Here is a 22,121-nt window from a genome sequence, read left to right as displayed (position 1 = left end):
ATTTTTTATGGGTTTGAACCTTGGAGAACCTTGTCGTTCTTTATGGCCAAATCACATAAGACATTTCTTAATGAGTGAGGTCAGGGGACCCCTGACTCACTTTCCCTGCAGCCACACAGCAGCTGTGGAGGATGTAATTTTTAAAGTTTGCAGGGGCTGTTCCAGCTTGGGAAAATGGCACATGGGAAAAAGCAGGACACATCACAGCCCCTAGCTGAATTGGCTCCCACAGGCTTTAAAAGTAACATTCCCTGCAGCTACTGTGTGGCTAAAATTTGCTTTCATTTAAAAATATCTCAAGTAGTTTGGCCTTTAGCCTCATTGCTGAGATCTGGAGAAAATTTATCAGACTTGACAATTACTCTTTAGGGCCATTGTATGTGGACCAGAAAGCTTTTCAGATGTTACAGTAAGAGCTAAGATACAAGAGATGAATTACATGAGGATGCTCACATGAAGGGAGTCACCTTGTTAGCTGGGAAGCTGAGTTTTAAAAGAGATCAGAAGGCTCTGTCAATTTCCCCTCTCTACAGAGCCAGGGAGATCCCTGCTCAGAGGGTTTGCTAATTTCCTCTTTGCCTCCTGAAGGCTCTGTCAGTTTCACCTCCCCTTCTAAGAGGTGAAGAGGAAATAAGCTCTCTGAGAAGTGATCTTTGCTAACTCTGTAGAGAGGAGAAATTGACAGAGCCTTCCGATTTCTTTTAAAACTCAGCTTCTTGGCTAACATTGTGACTCCCGTCACGTGTGCGTCCTTGTCTAATTCGTCTCTTGTAGCTTAGCTCTAATACACATCAGAAGCCCACTAACCATGTGTAACAGGAGCGCATGCCAACCGTGATCTTCCCAATATGCACAGTCAAAATATTGTATGGACATTGTGTGAGTATTAACTATGCACAAAACTGACCACTGTAGTTTTTCAGGGTTTGTGTTCCCACATAATGCAACTCTACACACACCATAAAAGCTCATTGGTTGGTTGTGGGCTCCTGGTATGCACTCTAATGACTGAAAAGCTTTTTAATATCCAAGGACTGATCAACATTGCATGACTGGCAGCTGAACATGCAATCCATCGGACAATCAAACACAGAGGGAAAGAACAGATTGTGGTAGGGGGCACATTCATGAGCAGATGTTCTTTGGGCAATGTCTGTCTATCAGGATTTGAGTCCAGTGGCACCACTGCAAGCCAACATGGCTTCCCACCTAAAACTGTCTATCACATTCTCATCTTGTCCTTCCTCCAAGAAGTTCAGGGTGGGACAAGTGGTTCTCTTTTAGGTACCTCGCCCGTAGCACTTTTGTGAACAAGCGTTTCTCCCCACCTAGAGCCAAGATACAAATATTGCACCATGGAATTTCTCTCCCCTTCAGTTCATCAAAATACTGAAAGATGATCAGGGCCCATCGAACTAAGGACGAGGTTGTGTCACTTATGCCATAGGATTAGAAATATCCACCGTATATAATACATTTTATCCCATCTTTCCTTCAGCAAGCTCAGGATGGTATACATGGCTCTCCTTTAACCTTTTTAAAATCTCACTATTCCCACAACAACTCTGTGAGGAAAGTCATGCTGTGGGGATAGAATGAGTGGTGGAAGGTCATTTGGGAAGGTTCATGGCAGAGACGGAATGATGAACATGGATTTCCCATCTCTTGGTGCAATAGCATGACCACTGTACAAAGCTAGTAAATAAATCACTTGGATTGTTTGGTGCCAGTGTGGTTTCAAATGTGCCACCTCTTTCTTCGAAGGTCAGCAGATTTCTTGGGGCCAAGCTTCAAGTGACGAATAGTGATCAAGTGGAGCGCAAGTGAACAAGGAGCAATACTCGTGAGTCTGTTCACTTGCCGTTCAAGTGTCATTCGTCACTTGTAGCTTGGCTATCAGTGTGGCAGCCATACAGAGCTTGATGTTGCCTTCATAGGAACGCCAACTGTCATCCACGTAGCACAGGGCTTTGGATCCTTCCTCCCAAGCAATGCGTTACATTTGAGGATCCGTGTGTGTGTGTAAGGTGCCATCAAGTAACAGCCAATTTATGGTGACGCCAGAGGGTTTTCAAGGCAGGAGATGAACAGAGGTGATTTGCCATTGCCTGCCTTTGCATGATGACCTCAGTCTTCCTTGGTGGTCTCCCATCCAAGAACTAACCAAGACCAACTCTGCTTAGCTTCCAAAATGTGAAAGAGAGGGTTACCTGGGCCGTCCAGGTCAGGGCTAGATGATTCATACGAGAAGGCAAAGCTTGCTATTAACAAACCAAGACCAAGTCCCAGTTTCATTGTTAGAGAATCACAGACAAACCGAATGCCTCCCTAAGAATTCTGGGTAATGTGGGTCCAACCCTGCAGTAAGTATCATTAGAATAAGCAGAAGCAGACGCTCAAAACCATCCTTTATGTAATTGCTGCATTCGTCACCCTTTATTTTAATCCCAACTTGCTTACTAATTACCCACTGATCCCGAAGGCTTCACAACTGCATGCCTTTCGGCAGTCTGGCAATAATCTCTCGGCACTGCATTACCCCTGCCCTTTTCACCACATTATTTAATCAATAGGGTAACGACCTCAAATAAGCCATTTCTGCGGCCATCTTGTCATGCAGCTTAAAACAAATGAAACCAGCATCGGTACTAGCATGCCTCCTGGTTTACAAACATGAGAGAAGCAAAAAGAAGAGCAATTTTAATTTGCAGAAATGGCCGTCTTTGGGTCTCTTGCCAGCAAATAATATGCAAAGTGCTGTAAGGAATTGTTATTTTTTTTTTGAATGGACTTAATTATAAAACATGTGCTCTCAAAAGAGTGTTCACAGGAAAGATTTCTGCAGATAACTCAGGAAACAAGGATTTTCTCACACACATCGTGTCATCACTTGGGGCACTGAACTGTGACAAATGCCATAATATCGAACATGATGAAACAATAACGTGATATAAACACACTAATACACTGAAAGTAAGAGATCAAACTTGTGTTTCACACAGTAGGGATTAGATATTCTGAAGTGCGGATGAGCCTTCTCTCTTTTATCTTCTGAGTCTGTTAAATATGTCTATTGAAAAATTGAACACATATTTATGCTGATATATTTTTGTATTTGGCTCCATGGATTGGATCCAGGAGAGGATTTCCACAGATGAAAGGGGAGGGACAAATTTTGCTGTTTTTTTTCCTTCTGCTGCAGATCTGACAAGCATTTGGGGCTGCAGAGCGAAATGAAAATGCTTCCCAGACAAACCATTTAAATCCTACAATATTTGTATCATTCTCTGTAATGCGCCGGGATCTTGGGATCTATCAAAGCAAAATTGTGGAATCCTGGATCAGGTTCAAGGTTTGGGTCTTAACCTTTAAAGCCCTTAGCGGACTGGGACGGACATACCTGAGGGACTGCCTCCCGTCATATGTTCCCCGGAAGCTACTCCGTTCGGCAGACAAACATCTACTGGTGGTCCCTAGCCCTAAGGAAGTTTGCCTCGCCTCAACCAGGGCCACGGCTTTTTCGGCCCTGGAACCAACCTGGTGGAACTCTCTCTCTGTGCAAACTCGGGCCCAGACAGATTTGTTATCTTTCTGTCAGGCCTGCAAGACAGAGATGTTTCACCAGGCATGTGGTGGTTGAGGTGGGCAGGCCACCAAACTGGCCTCCTGCCAGGGGGGAGTGTTGTCCCCAAAGATTATGTTTTCATCTGGTACCTGCCACCCTGCCCTACAGATCTGTTTATGTCTGATCAATTGTGCAGTATGCACACGACTGTTGTAACGGATTATTTTATTGCTAGATCTTTTCTTTTAGGCTACCATGTTTTTTATTGTATTTATTGTATTTTGTGATCCATTCTGAGCCTGCTTGTGGGGTGAGCAGAACATAAATTTAATAAACTAAAATAAAAATGAGAAATAATGAGTTCAGCGGGACTTATTTCTGAGTAAGCATGCTTAGGATTGAACTATATGAGACCAAACAGGTATATGTATGTGACTTATTAAAGGGCTCTTAGATATAACTAACCCATTGTTTTAGCGATTTTAGAGGTATTAGAACAAATTTTATTTTATCAGATCCTATTTGATCTTTTCCCACTACATATTTTATACTGTGTCTATTTTATTAGGATATTGAGCTCCTGTACCACCATGGTTAAGTGGTTCAGCTGCGAATCAGCACTCTACAGGTTTGAATCCCACTACTGCCATGAGCTCAGTAGGTGGCCTTGGGTAAGCCCCTCCTCTCAGCCCCAGCTCCCCACCTGTATTGTGGGGATAATAATAACACTAACTTGTTCACCACTCCAGGTAAGTCACTAATCTGTCTAGGAGAGCAGTATATAAGCACAGTTATTATTATTATTATTATTATTATTATTATTATTATTATTATTATTATTATTATTATTATTATTAATCTTTGAATGTTTTATTTTGACTTTGAATTATGATGTTTCTATGATTTTATGATGTTTTAAACTTGTTAATTGCTGTAATTTTGTAGTTTAAGCTTAAGACTTATGGTCAAGCAAGCTTATAAATGGAGCATAAGAACATGAAAGGAGCTACATGAGACCCTGCCATGGCACTTATGAGAAGGCAGCATAAGAACATCTGCATGAAAGAGGTACCTGCTGGATCAGACCAGTGGTCCACCTAGTCCAACATTCATCTTGTGGCCCACCTAGTTCAACATTCATCTTGTGGCCCACCTATTCCAACATTCATCTTGTGGTCCACCTAGTTCAACATTCATCTTGTGGTCCACCTAGTTCAACATTCATCTTGTGGCCCACCTAGTCCAATATTCATCTTGTGGTCCACCTATTCCAACATTCATCTTGTGGCCCACCTAGTTCAACATTCATCTTGTGGTCCACCTAGTTCAACATTCATCTTGTGGTCCACCTAGTCCAATATTCATCTTGTGGTCCACCTAGTCCAACATTCATCTTGTGGCCCACCTAGTCCAACATTCATCTTGTGATCCACCTAGTCCAACATTCATCTTCTGGTTCACTTAGTCCAACATTCATTTTGTGGCCCACCTAGTCCAACATTCATCTTGTGATCCACCTAGTCCAATATTCATCTTGTGGTCCACCTAGTTCCACATTCATCTTGTGGTCCATCTAGTCCAACATTCATCTTCTGGTCCACCTAGTCCAACATCATACATTGGCCAGCTGGTTGGCTTTAAAGACCAAGCAAACAGGGTTCAGAAGCCAAAGCCTTTGCCTAATGTTGTCTCCTGGCCCTTGTATTCAGAGGTTTACCAGCTCTCAATATGAAGGTTTCATTGGACTGTCTAATCCCAGTGGAACACTGTAGATGAGGCAAGCAGTTGAAGGGGACAAAGATGGCAAGGAAAGGATATGTCTGAAACTATGTTGAACTGCTGCCTGGTCTTTCCATTCTCCCCTTTTTACTTGCCCAAATCTTCTGAAATCTGGAGCCAAAAGAGCTGTATCTAAATGTATGCACTTCTTGATGGATGGGGAGTGCCGTCAAGTCAAAGTTGATATATTGTGACCCCCTGTGGGGTTTTCAGGGCAAGAGACTAACAGAGGTGGTTTGCCATGCCTGCCTCTGCAATCCTGGTCTTCATTGGCGATCTCCCATCCAATTACGAACCAAGGCTGACCCTGCTTAGCTCAGTCAGTGAGATCAGTCTCACGTGGGCTATCCAGGTCAGGGCACGCTTCTTGATAGCAAAGGAAAAATAAGATGCAAAACCAAGTTGTTTTGTCCTGTTTTTGCATCTTCCTGTTCCACACTAATGATGTTGCTGTGCTTTCTTTTACTCCTTATGCCCTATAACAGCTGTCAGCTTCCTCCACTAGGGATATAGCATATGTATCCACAGTGTTTCCTGTCATATCAGTTTTTCCATTGCATGAACATACCAAGGGAAGCCCAACTGGCCTTTAGAATGTAATCTCAAACAGTTACACATTTTAAAATCCACTGGAATCAGAGGGAAATAGAAGGATGTAACTCCGTTTAGGATGGCAGTGAAAGTTTCCGTGGTCTAGTGCACACCACGTAACAGACATTTACTGAAAAGTAGGCATGCACCTTCTGCATTACAAGAAACAGTGCAAGTATGCACAGATGTCTCCCTCTTAATTCCCGTAACATGTGAAGCATTCCTCTCTCATCAAATTGAGCACACTGGTCTTGAGATATTAAATAAGCTTTACATACAACTCGTTAATCAAAATGATGAATTTTTGACACTCTGTCCTAATGAGATAAGGTATAATCTGAGAAGAAGAAGAAAAAACCCTTAACTGCACCCGAGCTGCTTATGGTTTTTGGCACTTTCATTTTTAAGTGTGTTATGGAAATGACAATGTGCCAGTCATCCAAGCTGTCCAACAGCAGCAAAAAATCTGGTTCCAACCCTGAGTAATTTACACTTGGATGAACACCTTCCAAGAAGTTATCGCTGAAGTCCTCAGCGGATGAGGTGCAACTCATAGCTTGTTAGGTAACTCTTATAATGAGCCTACGTGTGAGGAAGCGGTTGCAGGCAGACATTCCATCAAGCGCACGCGGGAAGGTGTTGCGGAGGTAAGTAAGCGTTCCTAAATGCACACAAAGCACCTACTGTGTTAAAAGATATTTGTTCAGAGCGAGAAACCTGCACTTTAAAAGCTGTTTCCCAAAAATAGATATGGTGACACTAGCCTGGGGAGGGGGAAAGGAGAATGTTCTGAAAAAAATTACTTCTTCAATCAACTTGTCTGCTAAGGTGGATGTTGATAAATTAGTATGGTTCCGTATGAGGCAGGCAGACTTCCTCAGATAATGATAACAGTGAGGAAGCTGGTAAAAGAAGGGGAATTAAAGTTCATAAAAATGGACCCCATATAGACTACAGAGACCAGTTCCTTCCTAGAGGGAATGATAGCTTCAGGGGGCAGAGTCTATGACATCAGCTCTACATGGAGCTCCCTCTCTTCCCTGACCTTGCCTTCCCCTGGCGTGGCTTCCAAATCTCCAGACATTTCTCAAACCAGAGAGCTAGCAACTCTATGACAGTTCAGGTCTCTCGGATCTTAGTGAGACTGTAACGATTGCAACAGCTCACCTGGGCCGTTTTCACACTGCTTACTGGCCACGGAACATCGTGCCGAGCTCCCGGGATGACAGCGTCTTCCTGACCCAATTTCATGCGAGAACGGTAGTTCAAACAGTAGTTCGAAATCGCACCAGGAAGACGTTGTCATTCCGGGAGCTCGGTGCGATGTTCCGTGGCTGGTAAGCAGTGTGAAAACGTGTTGTAAGTTTCCTTTCATACGATCACATCTCATGTGCTTCTCAGACCTGGTTCTAATTTTCGAAGTACTATACTACTGTGTGATTATACCTTATAATGGCTTTTTGGTGTAACAACACAATATGATATTGTCATACCTGCCTTCCGTACACAGATCCAAACATCCTTTTCTATTGCTCTCCCTGAGACTTTATCCCACTATAACTGATATTCTGCCAACAAATTAATTTCTGAAGTCATTTATACATTTTAGGACACATACCCTTCCACCTGTTTTCGACTAATCCTGTCTCAATTTTCTTCTCTTCCCTCAAGCATACAGGGTTGCAAAATGTCTAATTTGAAAGTATCAAAGGTATAGTAGATTATTTGAATATGAAATGCACATAATTTTAGAAGGAAATATATTTGCCCTCCCCAGTCAGAATGAAAAGGCAGACACAGGATTTGGGAACTAAAATGGGCCCCTTTATTAAAATTACAACAGCAAACGCTAACCATGGCAAAAGCCTAACTGGCAGTACGGGCCAATCCTGGGGTCACTCCTGGACCTCTGCCCCGACCTGTCTGGGCAAGACATCCGCTGCCCCAGGTGCGAGCCATCCATTGTTTGGCTGGGATCAGGCCTGGCCAGGTGAAGTGGTTCACCCCTTTAAAGCTCCACCACCTGGCTGTAACGCTGCAGGGGGGTGGGGGGACTGGCTTGTCCAGGGGTTCCCCATCAGGGTGTCTATCCTCACAATTGGGCCATGAAGCAGCCAGCCACTTCTGACAGACCCCAATTCCCCACCAATGGGGAGATGCCAAGGGTGCTCACTGGCTGCTCATTTCCCCCTAACTTCTAGCCTGTCCCAGGGGTGGATTCGTCCCACCAAGCCAATTACTGCCATCTTCTCACAGTGCAGGGTAGGTGAAAAAACTCCCCTCCCTGAGTGCCAATTGTGGGAGACGAGAGATAAATTCCTACTTGGCCCCGATAACAGTGACCAGCTGATCCCGCACTGAAATAGGGTGAGATGGGTGGGCCGAGCACAAGGCGTGACTGAGACGCCATGGGGGAGGAGCAACCTTATAAAGCCTCCAGCTCTGCTCCCCAGCACATACCCGGATGCCCAGGAAAGCAACATCTGCCTTCCTCTTCCAGGGAGGCAAACTGTGGTCCCTGGCCAATGTGGCTGTTGTCACTGGCCAGGAGGGCTGGATTACCTTTTCCTAATGTGTTCTTATACAAGATGTGATGATTATTGTTATCTTACATGGATTTAGAGGAAGGTTGGGGAGGCACCATGGCTCAGAGCATCTGCTTTGCATGCAGAAAGTTCAAGGTTCCATTCCTGGCATTTTCAGTTAAAGGATTTGACAGTAGGTAATGTGAAAGTCCTCTGCTTAAGAACCTGGAGAGCTGCTGCTAGTCTGAGCAGACGGTACTGACCCTGATGGACAGATGGTGTGATTCAGTATAAGGGAATTTTATGTGTATGAGGACAACTTTATGGAGGACAGTTCTATCATTGGCTGTTAGTCACCACAGCTGAATAGGACCTTCAAGCACAAAGGCAAAATGTTTTTGATTGCCAGATGCTGTGGAAGAGTCAATAGAAGATTGAGATTCAAGATTGCCCTGCCTTGTAGGTCTCCTTGACTGGCCAGTAGCGGTGTGCAGGGATGGAAAGATTCAGTTTTCCCGCTTTGGAATTTCTGAAGTGGGAAAAAGAATCGGAAATAAACAATTTCCGAAGTGGCAAGAATCCAGAAACTGCTTATTGCCCTGCTTTGGTATGCTTGGAGCACACTGCTTATTTCACCCGATGGGAGGGGGAGGAGGGGGTTCCCTCTTCCCCCTCCCATTGGGTGATATAAGCGGCAGCAGGAATTCCCATGCTTCAGCAGACCAGCTTAAGTTTAAAGGGCCCTTTTCCCAACACCTTCAAGTGGCAGGAAAAGGGCCTTTTAAACTCCATCTGGCCCATGGAAAGGATCCCCTTGCAGGCCAGATGAAGTGCAGAAAAGACCTTTTCCCTGAGCAAGGGGACTCCTCCTCCGCTGATCAACTGGAGCCAGCTGGGGTTTGAAAGTGCCCTGAAGCTTCCCGAAAGAACCCGAATCGCTTTGGGAGCTTTGATTTGGCATTTCCGAATCAGGAACAGCATGCTGGGCTCGATTCAGAAATCCCGAATCTTTACAAATTGGGACTAATTTGGGTAATTGGGGAAATCCTGAATCAGAAACCTGAACTGCACACCCCTACTGGCCAGTGTGGGAAACACAATGCTGAAGTAGATGGACTGTTGAATCTGATCTAGGAAAGTTACTCTTATGTATCTGATGAAGGGAATACCCTGGAAATCTAGTTGGTCTTTAAGATGCTAGTTGTGCTTAGTGTTTTTCTAAATTCTTTTTGAGAAAACAAAGATTCCGAAGCAGATATTTCAAGAGATTTTTTAAAAAAACACCATCCTATTCTGACCTGGATAGCCCAGGTGAATCTGATCTCATCAGATCTCAGAAAGTAAGCAGGGTCAGTCTTTGTTAGTAATTGGATGGGAGACCTCCAACTAAGACCAGAGTTGCAGAGGCAGGCAATGGCAAACCCCCTCTGTTAGTCTCTTGCCATGCTAACCCCACCAGGGGTTGCCATGAGTCTGCTATGACTCGAGGGCACTCTTTACCACATACTAAATATAGGTTTTGATGTACTGAGGGTTCACTTGACTGTGTCAAATCATCTATTTTATTTTATTTATTAGTCTTCTTTCCTCCAAAGGTGTTCAAGGCAGCTTATTTACAGATGTAGTCCACCTTTCTCCTACAACAGTCAGGACCCAAGGTGAATATCAAAACAATACAGAAAGAATCATCTATGACAATAATAATTACAACGCATCACTTAAAACAGGGAATTAAAACAGAAAATTGATTATGTTGATCATGACAGTTACTCCAAGCTGGAGAACATTTTATTCCATTCTGTTGCTCCAGCTTTGAAATCCAAACCATTGATGGGTCCAAAATTGCCCAAGTAATTCCTGGTATGTTTAGGTGTACTGTGTACAGAAATTCAAAGACGACCAAACAAAAAGTTGATCTAAAAAAAAAACACGCATGACTTTGAAAATCCATAAAAGAACTTGCTCATTTATCTTCTGGAAGGAAATTCCAGAGACGTGGAGCTGTCATAGAAAAATACTCTTGACCTGGCACATTTTATTTGGACTTGATGAGAGTTGACAAAAGCCTTTGTTGGTTGGACTTTGTTTGGCATGTGGGCTCAGGAGGGGACAGATGATTCTTCCAATATTTAGGTCCCTGGCCAGAAAAGGCTTTAAAATATGGATTGAATTGGAACACTTTGGACTGAATCTGGAAGCAAGTCAACAAGCTCTTGCACTGGTCCCATTTTCAAACTGGCCAGCTCTGTCGCCCAGGCAAGAAGGTTCATAGATTGAAGGCTGCAGGCTGAAAATGAATCCATGCAAGAGCTGTCTCCAGGAATTGAGAAACACAGTGTCATTCCTAGGGTGTCAATCCCTGGCAGTTAGATCCCCAAGTCCCTCACAGCAAGCAAGCAGGTGCATTGGTTGAAAAAGAGATGCTTTAGGCTGATCCTGCACTGGGCAGGGGGTTGGACTAGATGGTCTGTATGGCCCCTTCCAACTCTATGATTCTATTCTATGAAAAAACTTTATTTAGAGATCTTATTCAGTTCAGGTATGCACTCATAGGTAGAAGCTAGCAGAAGTAATTATTCAAACAATATGACGACTGATATAGGGGGATGTTCTCCCACCCTTTACATTCAGGTGCGAAAACCAAAAAAAGTTACACGGGAACAAAACAGTTTAGTCTAGATAAAGTACGGAGTGGAATCATTCCCTCTTGTGAAAAGATACATTTCAGTACACAGCTGCAGCTTCGGCCCAAGGCCATTCAGAAGTGAAAGCACATATTTCTTAGAGATAACAAAGAGGCCACTGGCTCCTCTAGAAACTAGTATTAGCAATCTAGACACCTTCAGGTAACTTTTCTAAAATACATAAGATACAGTATTGAACTTTGGCATTATATCAGTATGAGTTTAAGATGTAATGTAAGATGCACAACACAATGATGGCATGGATGCTTATATCACGCTCAGTATAAAATGCAGAATACAACAATGGCATGGATGCTTGCAAAACACAATAATAGCATATAACACAACAATGGCATGGATGCTGGCATACATAACATGCCGGCACAGGCATGAAGTCTGTGGAAGTGATGGAGAAGCAGAGCCCACTCAGTTATCAGGTTGTCCAGGATGAAGCATGAGGTGGCCTGGCAGCATGTTGAACCATCAGAGGTCAAACTTTTATACCTCTTGATCGTCCACCCATCCTGTTGCCTGACTTGGGGGATCTGATCGTGCCAAGAATCACAGCTCCTTTCACGTCCAGTCGTGCTAGGTCAATGGATACCCCAGATTTTCAGGAGTGCCTTCCTCTTTCAGGTCCAAGCTTCTGTCAAAGCCCACTGCATTCTTTTCTCTTGAGATCCCATGGAAGAATCATAGAAGTTTTGGAAGTCGTCAGTTCTGTGGATAGTTTCCTGTAGTGTGATGTAGGAATGTTAAGTGGAATTCTGTTAATTCCTCTGCCAAATTTCTCCCCGAAATCTAGCAATCTTTTCCTGTTCCTCTTTTTAGGAATTTGAGCCTGTTTCAAATCAACAGCTCTTACATGAAGAGGAAGATTCGATTAGATCTCAAAGAAGTCATGCACTCTAACCACTACATCACATTGTCTCTGATAACTTAGGGAAGTTCTTAAACCAACACCTCGGTTTGGTAAAGGATGGGATATTTTCTACCCTCCTTCTCACTGCTGCCTTTCTTTGTTTTATTCTCACAACAACCATGTGAGGGGTCTGTCAGGCTGAAAGTATGGGCCTGGCCCAAGGTATAAACAGAAACTACAGTATCACATGGTTTAAAAAAGCCCAAACCTCCAAATTAAATTACTAAGAAATAGAAGAGAATTCCTCTTTTGAAAGAGGAAAAGATAATTGGAGGAACCAATGGCTACATCTGAAAAAGAAAATTCCTAGAGTAGAATAAGTTGTGGCTTCCTTTATGGTTTAGTTAAAAGCACTGCAAAGATTACACTTAATTGCCAACAGTGCCGTTAGAATCACATATGTTTAATGTGAACAATATGACCCAAAAAACACAAAGCCTATTAATGGAGTGCAAATAACAAACTCTAACTTCTGTGTGTTTTTCCATTGCTTCAGGGTGTGCACGTGGCATTTATGTGGCGTTAATTACGTTATAAATTTGATGAAGGGCACCCGATTTGACAGTCTGGTGACACAACAAGGACAGGCCCAACCCAATCCAAACTTCGCTAAAAGATTCTGACAAGGTCTGGTTTGGAATGGGAGGAGACCACCCCCTCTCAGGAAATATTCTCTACTCCCACTGAAACGTTGCCTACCTCACTTAGCCTGCCAAGCACACTGGCAATTAATGACAGCAGTGGTGGTAATTTTTATAGTATGGACATCAGGTACTGAACTGAGACGGCTGGCTCAGTCCATGTAGGCTACTGAACAGCTGTTGGATGGTAATAACTTCTAATCACTGCCGACATTTGAACCGGCCCGTGTGTGTACTGCTTAATGGGAGTTATACACGCAGCTGGAGAGGCAGCAGTTCATTGTTATGCATTTCCATGTAAACTGTGGCTTACACTTAATGCAAGGCAGACTCGGAAGATAATATATAGAATTTACAAAACCAGAGCACAAATATGCATTTTGTTAACAGGGACTGTTTTTTCAACTGCAAGCTATGAAAATGTGTCATGGAAATATTTTATGGCACCGGTAGAGAAGGAAGCATGTTGGAAATAAATAAAGTTAACATTTTTTTTCCCCTGGCCAAGTACTGTATATACTTTGGTCGAGGTTTGATTATTAGCTCTCCAGAAAGCGATTCAACACTGTAGGCTAAACGTTCTCCGAAGTTGTATGTTTCAATCAAAAGCTAAGCTTATTTAAATAAACGAGCAATTATTATAAACCCTTTTTTTGGATGCCTAATCAGAAATCTGTTCTCTAAGCCTTGTCGTGTTTTTTTTTCTTTGTAGTCGACTTACTACTTTAACGGTCTATACCACCCTTAGTGAGAGGGGACTAGGTCCTCAAATGCAGGTCACCTTCCCCCACCCCCCACCCCGGAGGAATGAAGAGACAGACGTGAGTGCTGGGTACTAAGACCCGTTTATTTGGCGACAACGTAACATTAAACAAAATATGGCAAGGGCCTAACTAGTGGTACAGGTCAGGCCCTGAGGTCACCCATGTACTGCCACCCTGACCTGTCTGGGTGAGCTCTCTGCCCTGGGTACGAGCCATCCAAAGTATGGCTGGGTCCCAGCCAGCCAGACATATGGAATCTACACCAAGCCTAATAACCCCTCTGCCGTCAAACATAAGGGGCCATACTTGTACCAGAGGTCCCACGCAGCAGCCTCCCTTCTCAGCCGGCAGCTGTCAAACAATACCAGTGATCCTGACAGGCTCCGATTCCTCCTCAAATGGGGATATGCCAAGGGTGCTCACCAGCCTGCTGATTTCTCCCAAACCCTATCCTAACATGGAATCCTATTTACGGCTCCACCACAAGGCCAATTACCACATCCCATTTGGGAAGTGCGACGGAGGCAAAAAACTTCCCCTCTGGCTGCCAATTGGAGTCGGAGAACAAATTCCTACCTGGCCATGGTAACCAGTGACTGGCTCACCTGCACTACTATAGAGCGGGTGGGCGGGCCGATCACAGGGCAACTGTTGGAGAGTATGGGGCAGAGCCGGCTTATATGCCCTCAGCTCCTGCCCCCCTCTCCAGATCCCCATATGCACGAGGAAGAGTGCACAGCATCTCTTCTTCCTGCAGGGTAGCAAAGGAGGGTCCCCGGCTTAAGGCAGCTCTGCTGCTAGCCGGGAGGGCCACATTACCACTGAGGACAGAAATTGTCGACAGGATGTAGAGAAGAATCATTCTCTACAATCGTTTGATGCTTTCATAATGTGTTTTTTAAATATGTCTCTTCAAATAGAATTCCCCCAAAGAGAAAATATATTGCAGATTCTGTAATGGCCTGGAGATCAAAGAAAACCTCTGTATGTACAGGCTGAAAAGAATACATTCAATCCCACAACTGTTCATATATGCCTTTGACTTAATAAGCAGTGCCACTAAGGTTGCCAATCTCAGGTTGAGAAATTCCTGAAGATGTGATGGTGAATCCTGGGTGAGGTTTGAGAAGGGGAGGGGCCTCAGTGAGTGTAATACGATTGAGTCCACCCTCCACAGCAGCCATTTCCACCAGGGGAACTGATCTCTGTAGGCTGGAGATCTGTTGTAATTTCAAATGGATCTCCAGGCAGCACTAGATAGCACAAGAACATTGACTACAAAGAGTGACAAATTGATTGATTCCTTCTACGTGGCTTTCAGGCGCCCTAAAGGTAAAGACAATGAAGTAGGTGCCAGGCAAGCTTCAAGGGTGGGAGGCATTCCAAAGGCTAAGTGCCACCCTGAAAGAACCCTGTCATTGGTTGCTACGCACCAACTTCTGCCAGTGGGTCACAGAACATGGCATTCGTGGAGAGTCTTAAGTGGTGGCCTGGAAAGTATGGGGAAGTTAGTCCTTCAGGTACCCCAAGCTAAGCCAAAGTCTTCGGGTTGGATTTCTCTGGATTAGCCATGCAGAGGAACACAGTACAGACTAAAAGTAACTTTAAGAGGATATTTAGCTTAAAGTAATACATCTGAACACTAGGATTGTGCGCGGTGGATGTTTTTTATTGGATTAGCACACATAAATTGCTACTGTATTGTTGCTATCAAGCAGTTCCAGTCCAGCTGTATCCATCCCAAATCTAGAGCTGAATCTGGATTGGAATGGGTCTAGACAATCCATCTCCTCTAAGACCACCAGAAGGTGCATGGCCACCACTCACTGGAGCGCCTTGCTCCAGAATGGAATGTTGACCACTGTGTGGAAATTATTCGAGTCGTTGGCACCCGAGGACACCTTCCTCACCGTTTCTTCTTTCCGAGTGGCCAGGACTGCATCCTCCTACAGAGGGGTGTTTATTACCTCCTGGGCCCATTCGACCAACCCAACCCAGGTAGCTCTTATCACTTACAAGGAGAAAGGGCTGGGACTAGATTTAGTTGGCTGCAAACTCTTCAGCTGCTTCTTCACTTCTTCAGACTTCACCAGCTTAAAGGCATCCAGGACCAGGCAGTGCTCTAACTACGGGCCAAGCTACAAGAGACGAACGACACTTGGACGGCAAGTGAACAGACGCACGTGTATTCCTCCCTGTTCACTTGTGCTCCACTTGCCCTCCACTTGTTCATGTAGTAATCAAGTGGAGCGCAAGTGAACAGGGAGGAATACACGTGTGTCTGTTCACTTGCCGTTCAAGTGTCATTCATCACTTGTAGCTTATCTCTACGTCATCAAGTGTGGCAACTTTACTCACTTCCTGTAGCCTTTATCTTCAGCATATTTTCTTTTTTCAAAAAAGAAGAAGATCCCTATTAAAAAGCAAAGCATGCTTCCAGATGTCACAACTGCATAAAATCAAACATCTATGAAAATATAAGCTAACTCCCTTTTCTAAAATGAAGAGTCTGGACTTACTATTTATCTTATTGCCAGAAATGTATAGGTCGATGCTGATTAAAATATGCACTGGCCAAAGGCTGTTTCTCATTGAGTTGAATCTAATGAGAGAAGAACAGCCATACGAGTATGATGTGGGTAGTGCATCGAATTAGGACTGAGTTTAGATCTCTACTCAACCATGAAACTCACTCGCAGTGCAATCCTAAACAGAGTTACACCATTCTAAGCCCACTGTAGTCAATGGGTTTAGGATGGTATGACTCTGTTTAGGACTGCACAATCAATGACCTTAAGCCAGTCACCCTCTATCAGCTGGGCCTACTTCACAGGATTGTTGTGAGAATAAACTAAAAAAGGGGAACCATGTGAGTCATCCTGAGATCCTTGGAAGAAAGGCATATAAATGTAAAACTGATGAATAAATTGTATACAACCTTTCTCCACTCCCGATGCTCACAACTTAATCCTAGACATGTTCACTTGGATGTAAATCCCATCATGTAGTAATAATAACAACAACAACAAAAATAACAGCAGCAGCAGCAACAACAACAATAAACGTGTGCTTATATACCACTCTTTTGATTCCCCACTCCTGCTCCACCCACCTCACAGGGTGTTTTGTTGTGGGGATAATAATGACACACTTCGTAAGTTTTCCTGAAGGGCAGTATATAAATTGAATGTTGTTGTTGTTGTTATTAGTGCCATACTCAGAGTAGTTAACAAAGTCCGTGTTATTATCTCCGCAATACAGCTGGGGAGCTGGGCCGAGAGGAAGGGTTGACCCAAGGCCACCTGCTGACCTCATGGCAGGAGTGGGAGTCAAACCAGCAGAGAGATTATTCACAGTCCAACCACTTAACCACTATGCCACAGCAGCTCCCTTATAATAATAACTGTGCTTGTATCTCACCCTTCTGGACAGATTAGTGTACACTCAGAGCGGTGAACTAAGGGCCAAGCTACACATGACGAATGACACTTGAACAGCAAGTGTATTTCTCCCTGTTCACTTGCCCTCCACTCAATCCACTTGCCGTTCAAGTGTCATTCGTCATGTGTAGCTTTGGCCCTAAGTCATTGTTATTATTATCCCCACAATACAGCTGGGGAGCTGGGCTGAGAGAAGTGGCTTACCGAAGGCCACTTGCTGAGCTCACAGCAATAGTGGGAGTCGAACCAGCAGAGTGCTGGCTTGGAGCCCAGCGACTTAACCACTATGCTACAGCATACATTAGAGTGCTACCTCCATTTTCTTATCATTTAAGCCTTTACCATCTTTTCAAAAGTCTGTTCAACCCTTTCCAACTTTGTCAGCAATATGAATTCTGCAGACATACGCTGTAACGTACTTTCTTCTCTTTCCTGGCGTTTGTTTATATTCTTTAGATTGCTGCTCCCTCTGGCAAGAAAAGGTCATGTTTTATTTTGAACAGTGCTAAGTAAATGACTCTTGCTTAATAAACATTTGTTAATTAACAATAAATTTAAGTAAATTAATACAAGTTTTACCCATCAGTGAGCTTAATTGTTTATCCCTAAAGATTTACAAAATTATGCAGAAGGAGCCAATTCATATGTATAGAGATAATTGGATTGGATCATTGATGTTCATACACAGAATAATCAGGGAAAAAATGTCAAAGCCAGAAATAGGTAATGTGAAATCATGTATTGTCAAATAAATAAATAAATAGCCAGTATTCTTATAACTGCCCTGACCTGGATAGCCCAGGTAAGCCTGAGCTCATCACATCTCAGAAGCTAAACAGGGTCAACCTTAGTTAGTAATTCGATGGGAGACCTCCAACAAAGACCAGAGTTGCCTGGCCTCTATCCATTTTTGGCTAAAGCTAGCATTTAACACACAGGGTCTGACACCCCTAGTTCTCAAGGCAATTATCAATCTTCTTGGGTGGAGGCTACCCATTGCAAACGATAGCGTTTAGGATTCTTTTTAGAAAATGCTACGGAAATGAGATATGACCAAGTAAAAACAATAGTCAAACCAATGCTGTTTGACACCGAGTGACAAACAGACAAATAACAACATCCCAAATTTTCAGATCCCTGAGAATCTAAAATATGTTGTTGCACCAGCTCCCTAGAGAATCTGTCCCTGCGGCATTGAGGAGGTGGAATCAGTGGAGCATGTCCCGTTCTATTGCTGTTTTTATCATGGTATTCATTCAAATACAATTGCCCCATTGCTTAAAAGCTTTTCAGGCTTTTCTGGTGTTGATGTTTCAACTGCACACAAAAAAAATTCAGTGGCTTGCAAAATCTGTCAGGATTTTAAATTTTAGTAAATTTTGACTGCTGTGTAGCAGGATTGACCTTCTATATTTTTAAATTTGCTCTAATGTAAATTTTTCTGATCTTTCCATTTGTACTGGTCATAGACTGAATAAACCAGAGTTGCAGAGGCGGGCAATGGCAAAGCACCTCCATTAGTCTCTTGCCATGAAAACCCCACCAGGTCAGCTATGACGAGGGCACTCTCCACTCCATCCTTATAACCAAATTACATAAGAGGCGTGCTTCTCTATCAGGCCAATGGTCCATCTAGCCAGCATCTGGTTTCACACTGTGGCCAAGCAGTTGCCCTTGAGGGTCACCCAAGAGGACATAGAGGTTATGACCTTTACCTGATGTCACCTTCTAGCACTGATATTCAGAGGTTTAGTGCCTCTTGATATAGTGGTTCCCTTAAGTCAATGACTGACATCCTTTGAAGGACCTATCCTCCATGAATATCTTCTCAGCACATGTCCCCTGGAGGGCCCTTCACTTGGCAGATCAATGTCTGCTGCTGGTTCCTGGCCTCAGGAAGGTTTGCCTCAACTTGACAAGGGCCAGAGCCTCCTTGGCCCTGGCACTGACCTAGTGGAACTCTCTGTCTGTGGAAACATGGGCCCGGCAAGATTTACTATCCTTTCACTGGGACTGTAAGACAGAGATGTTCCACCAGGCATATGTGGTAGAGATGACCCAATCGACCTCTTGTCAGGAGGGGTTTTCCCCCAGTCTGCGCAACATCTAAAGTTCGCCACCCACCCCATGGGGTTTGGATGTTGAGGGACTGTGCAAAGTGAATGTTGCTGGGTTTTATTATCTGGAATTATTTTTATTTATTATGCTACCTTGTTTTATATTTTTGATGTGATCCCCTCAGAGCCTGTTCTACAGAGAGAGCAATAAATAAATAAATAAATAAATAAATACAAATCATCACAAAATGTGCAAAGACGCCGAAAGGGTAATGCCTTATAAATCCATACTAAACTGTCTCCTCATACTCCAAAGGGCACAAAGCCTTCACCAATCTTTTTTCTGGTATGCCTTTGGGAATCAGAAATATAGTACGATGCCAAGAATACTTTCCCGGGACAAAGTCCCATTTATTGGACCTAGCTAGGATACTTAGGGATTGCCCACATAGAAACCTAACACAGCCCAAGTGTCTTCAGTTCATATCAATGACCATTTTCCATATTGGTGGCAACATCCACCCAAGGTGGGGGTCTCAGGGCAGCCAAGGAATTCCTTGTGCTGTGCTAGATGCCCATCTATCCAGATTCAAGATGTTTAATTCAGGAAAGAGGACGCAAACATTCTCTTTCTGTTCTTAGGGAGAAACTACATTTAAGGGTTTCTCACTTACTCATTGAACATGTAAATATCCCAACAGGGTACAATAGCAATTCTGTCAAATTACCGCTTAACCATTGAAACAGCAGGGCTTGGTTTTGTTGTGTTGCAGACCGCATATGTAAATGTTTAATAAATGGCTTGTGTCATTTCCCTTTTAATTCCTTATGTGTCTTTCAGCACATAATGAACTAAATTTTCCATAATGCACGGAGACTGGTGGTATCTCGAGAAGACATTCTGTTCCATTTCCATTCCAAAAATGATTGCTGCTTCCCACTGAATAAAATATAAGCAAGATTTTCCCTCCACAGGTTGAAATTTAGAGCAGTTATTCAGTAGTAAGCCGTCAGAAAAGGACCTTATGCCTAGAACCTGGGTTCTAAGGGGTGGTCTGAAAGCATGTGATATTTATTTATTTATTTGCTTACGTGCGTGCTTGCTTACAAAATGTGTATCCTGCCTTTCTGCCCAATCAGCGATTTTGCAGAAAAAAGCAGATTGGAGTTTGGTTAGTGCCCGAAGGGCTGTTCTTCCAGGAATCACTACTTTTTATCTCCATGATGGAATAAAAGGTAAGCTACAAATTTGTTCATGAAGAAACTGGAGTGGGTTGCAGTGTATGTGCAGTGTGTGATCTCTGCCGGCTCTCCTAACGCTCTGTCAATTTCATCTCTCTACATTAGGGTAGTTTAAAAAGACAGAGCCCATGGAGATTGCTCCTCAGAGCGTTTGTTAATTTCATCTTTGCCTTAAGGCTCTATCAATTTCAAGATGAAATTAACAAACTGCCTGAGGAGTGACCTCTGCCACGAGGCCACTTCTGCCCGCTTTCAGAGAGACGAGGAGAGACTCCCCTCGTCCCTCTTACAGCGGGCAGAGCCGGCGCTGCAGGGCTGCTCCTTCCCGGTGCCAGTGGGATGGAGAGATTCTCTCTGTCCCTTTTGCACCAGGAGAGCCGGCGCCACCCCCTTTGCTGTCATTTTCTCTTCACAGTGGCAAAAACTGTACAGCCTGTTGGAAGCTTCTTTAAGGGGTTACAAAACTGACCTTCCCAATGTCCAATACCCACCAAATTTGCAGGGGACATAGTCCTCACTGTCCTCCAAAGACCCCCTGAGTTTCAGAGAGATTGCGCCCTGGGAAAGGTATGATCCATGAGTTCCCCCCCCCTTTGCAGTCTATTTCTCTTCTGAGTGGCAAAAACTGGACTGTCTGCTGGAAGCTGAAGGGTTAAAGCCAGAAGGAAAGCCAGAAGGAGTTCAGACAGAGTTCAGTCCCTGCCATTGCCAGGGGAATTGATTGAAAGGACCCAGACGGTCTGGCTTGACGAACGGCTGCCGAATGCAACGAAGGAGGCTTGCAATGACCACCTGTTTGTTTGGAATGGGGACTCATGAACAGCTTGTTCACGAACAGAAGAATGGGCTGTTTGTGGGTTTTTTCGTTCGTATTTGCTGTTCGTGCCCATGTCTAGTTACATGTGCTCCAACTGACCCTGTTTTTTCCCCTTCACTACTTGACCCTGTTAAATTACTGTTCTTTGATCACATTTATTTTTGTCTTCTTTAAACATCTATTAAGAGAATGTTAGGGGAAGCAATGAAGCACAAGCTGTCCTCACTCCAACGGACATAGATTGTGGAGAACCCCCAATTCTATGGGTTCTTATTCAAGGCACCCACAGAGAGGCTTGCCAGGTGCCTATCGGTAGTGGACAAACTCCTGGCAGTTCGTCCCTCCACTCACTGATTCCTGGCGATCGGCAGAAGGAGGCAGGTCATCTAGTAATTGTCCGCCACCGGAAGGCAACCCAGGTAAGTGGCTGCACACGCGCTACCACACCCCATGTGATATTGTCACATCTGGTGTAACTGGAAGTGATGGTGTTGCCTGAGAGCCAATTCTTTAAGAATTGGCCGCAAACACTCCTGTGCCCCATGTGGAAGTGATGTCATTGTGCGGGGTACACAAAGACTCATCACAATAAGTACCTGTGCTGCCCCCCCCCAAACTCTTGGCGGCCCTACACCTAAGCCCTTGACATAGTGAAGGTGTGGGAATAGAAGGGAAATTCGATCCTGGAGATTATTAGGAAAGGAACTGATAATAGAACAGCCAATATTATAATACTCTTGTATATAAAGCAGTTGTGCACCTTCGTTGGGAATATTGTGTACAGTTCTGGTTACTGCTCAGTTCTGTTTGCCGAAAGTAGTATCAATGTTGCCAGAATGATATTGCAGAGCTGGAAGAAATGCAGAAGAGGTTAACCAAGATGGTTAAGGGCTTGGAGCACCTTACCTGTAAGGAAACAATCTAGGGTTTTTCAGTTTCACTGTAAGTTCTTGTGGTGTACAGTTTGGGAATCAAGTGATCTACAAGAACTACATAACTTTCCTGTAAGATTTACGGTCCTTTAGATGCTAAGGGAAAATTTCACGACATAGGACACTGTGTTATTTTATTAGCTAAATGCCTAAGAATAAGCC

The sequence above is a fragment of the Eublepharis macularius genome, chromosome 1 (genome assembly GCF_028583425.1).
Source record: "Eublepharis macularius isolate TG4126 chromosome 1, MPM_Emac_v1.0, whole genome shotgun sequence".
Taxonomy (NCBI): Eukaryota; Metazoa; Chordata; class Lepidosauria; order Squamata; family Eublepharidae; genus Eublepharis; species Eublepharis macularius.
The sequence above is the reverse complement of the archived record's forward strand: the minus strand, read 5'-3'. Positions refer to the sequence as shown.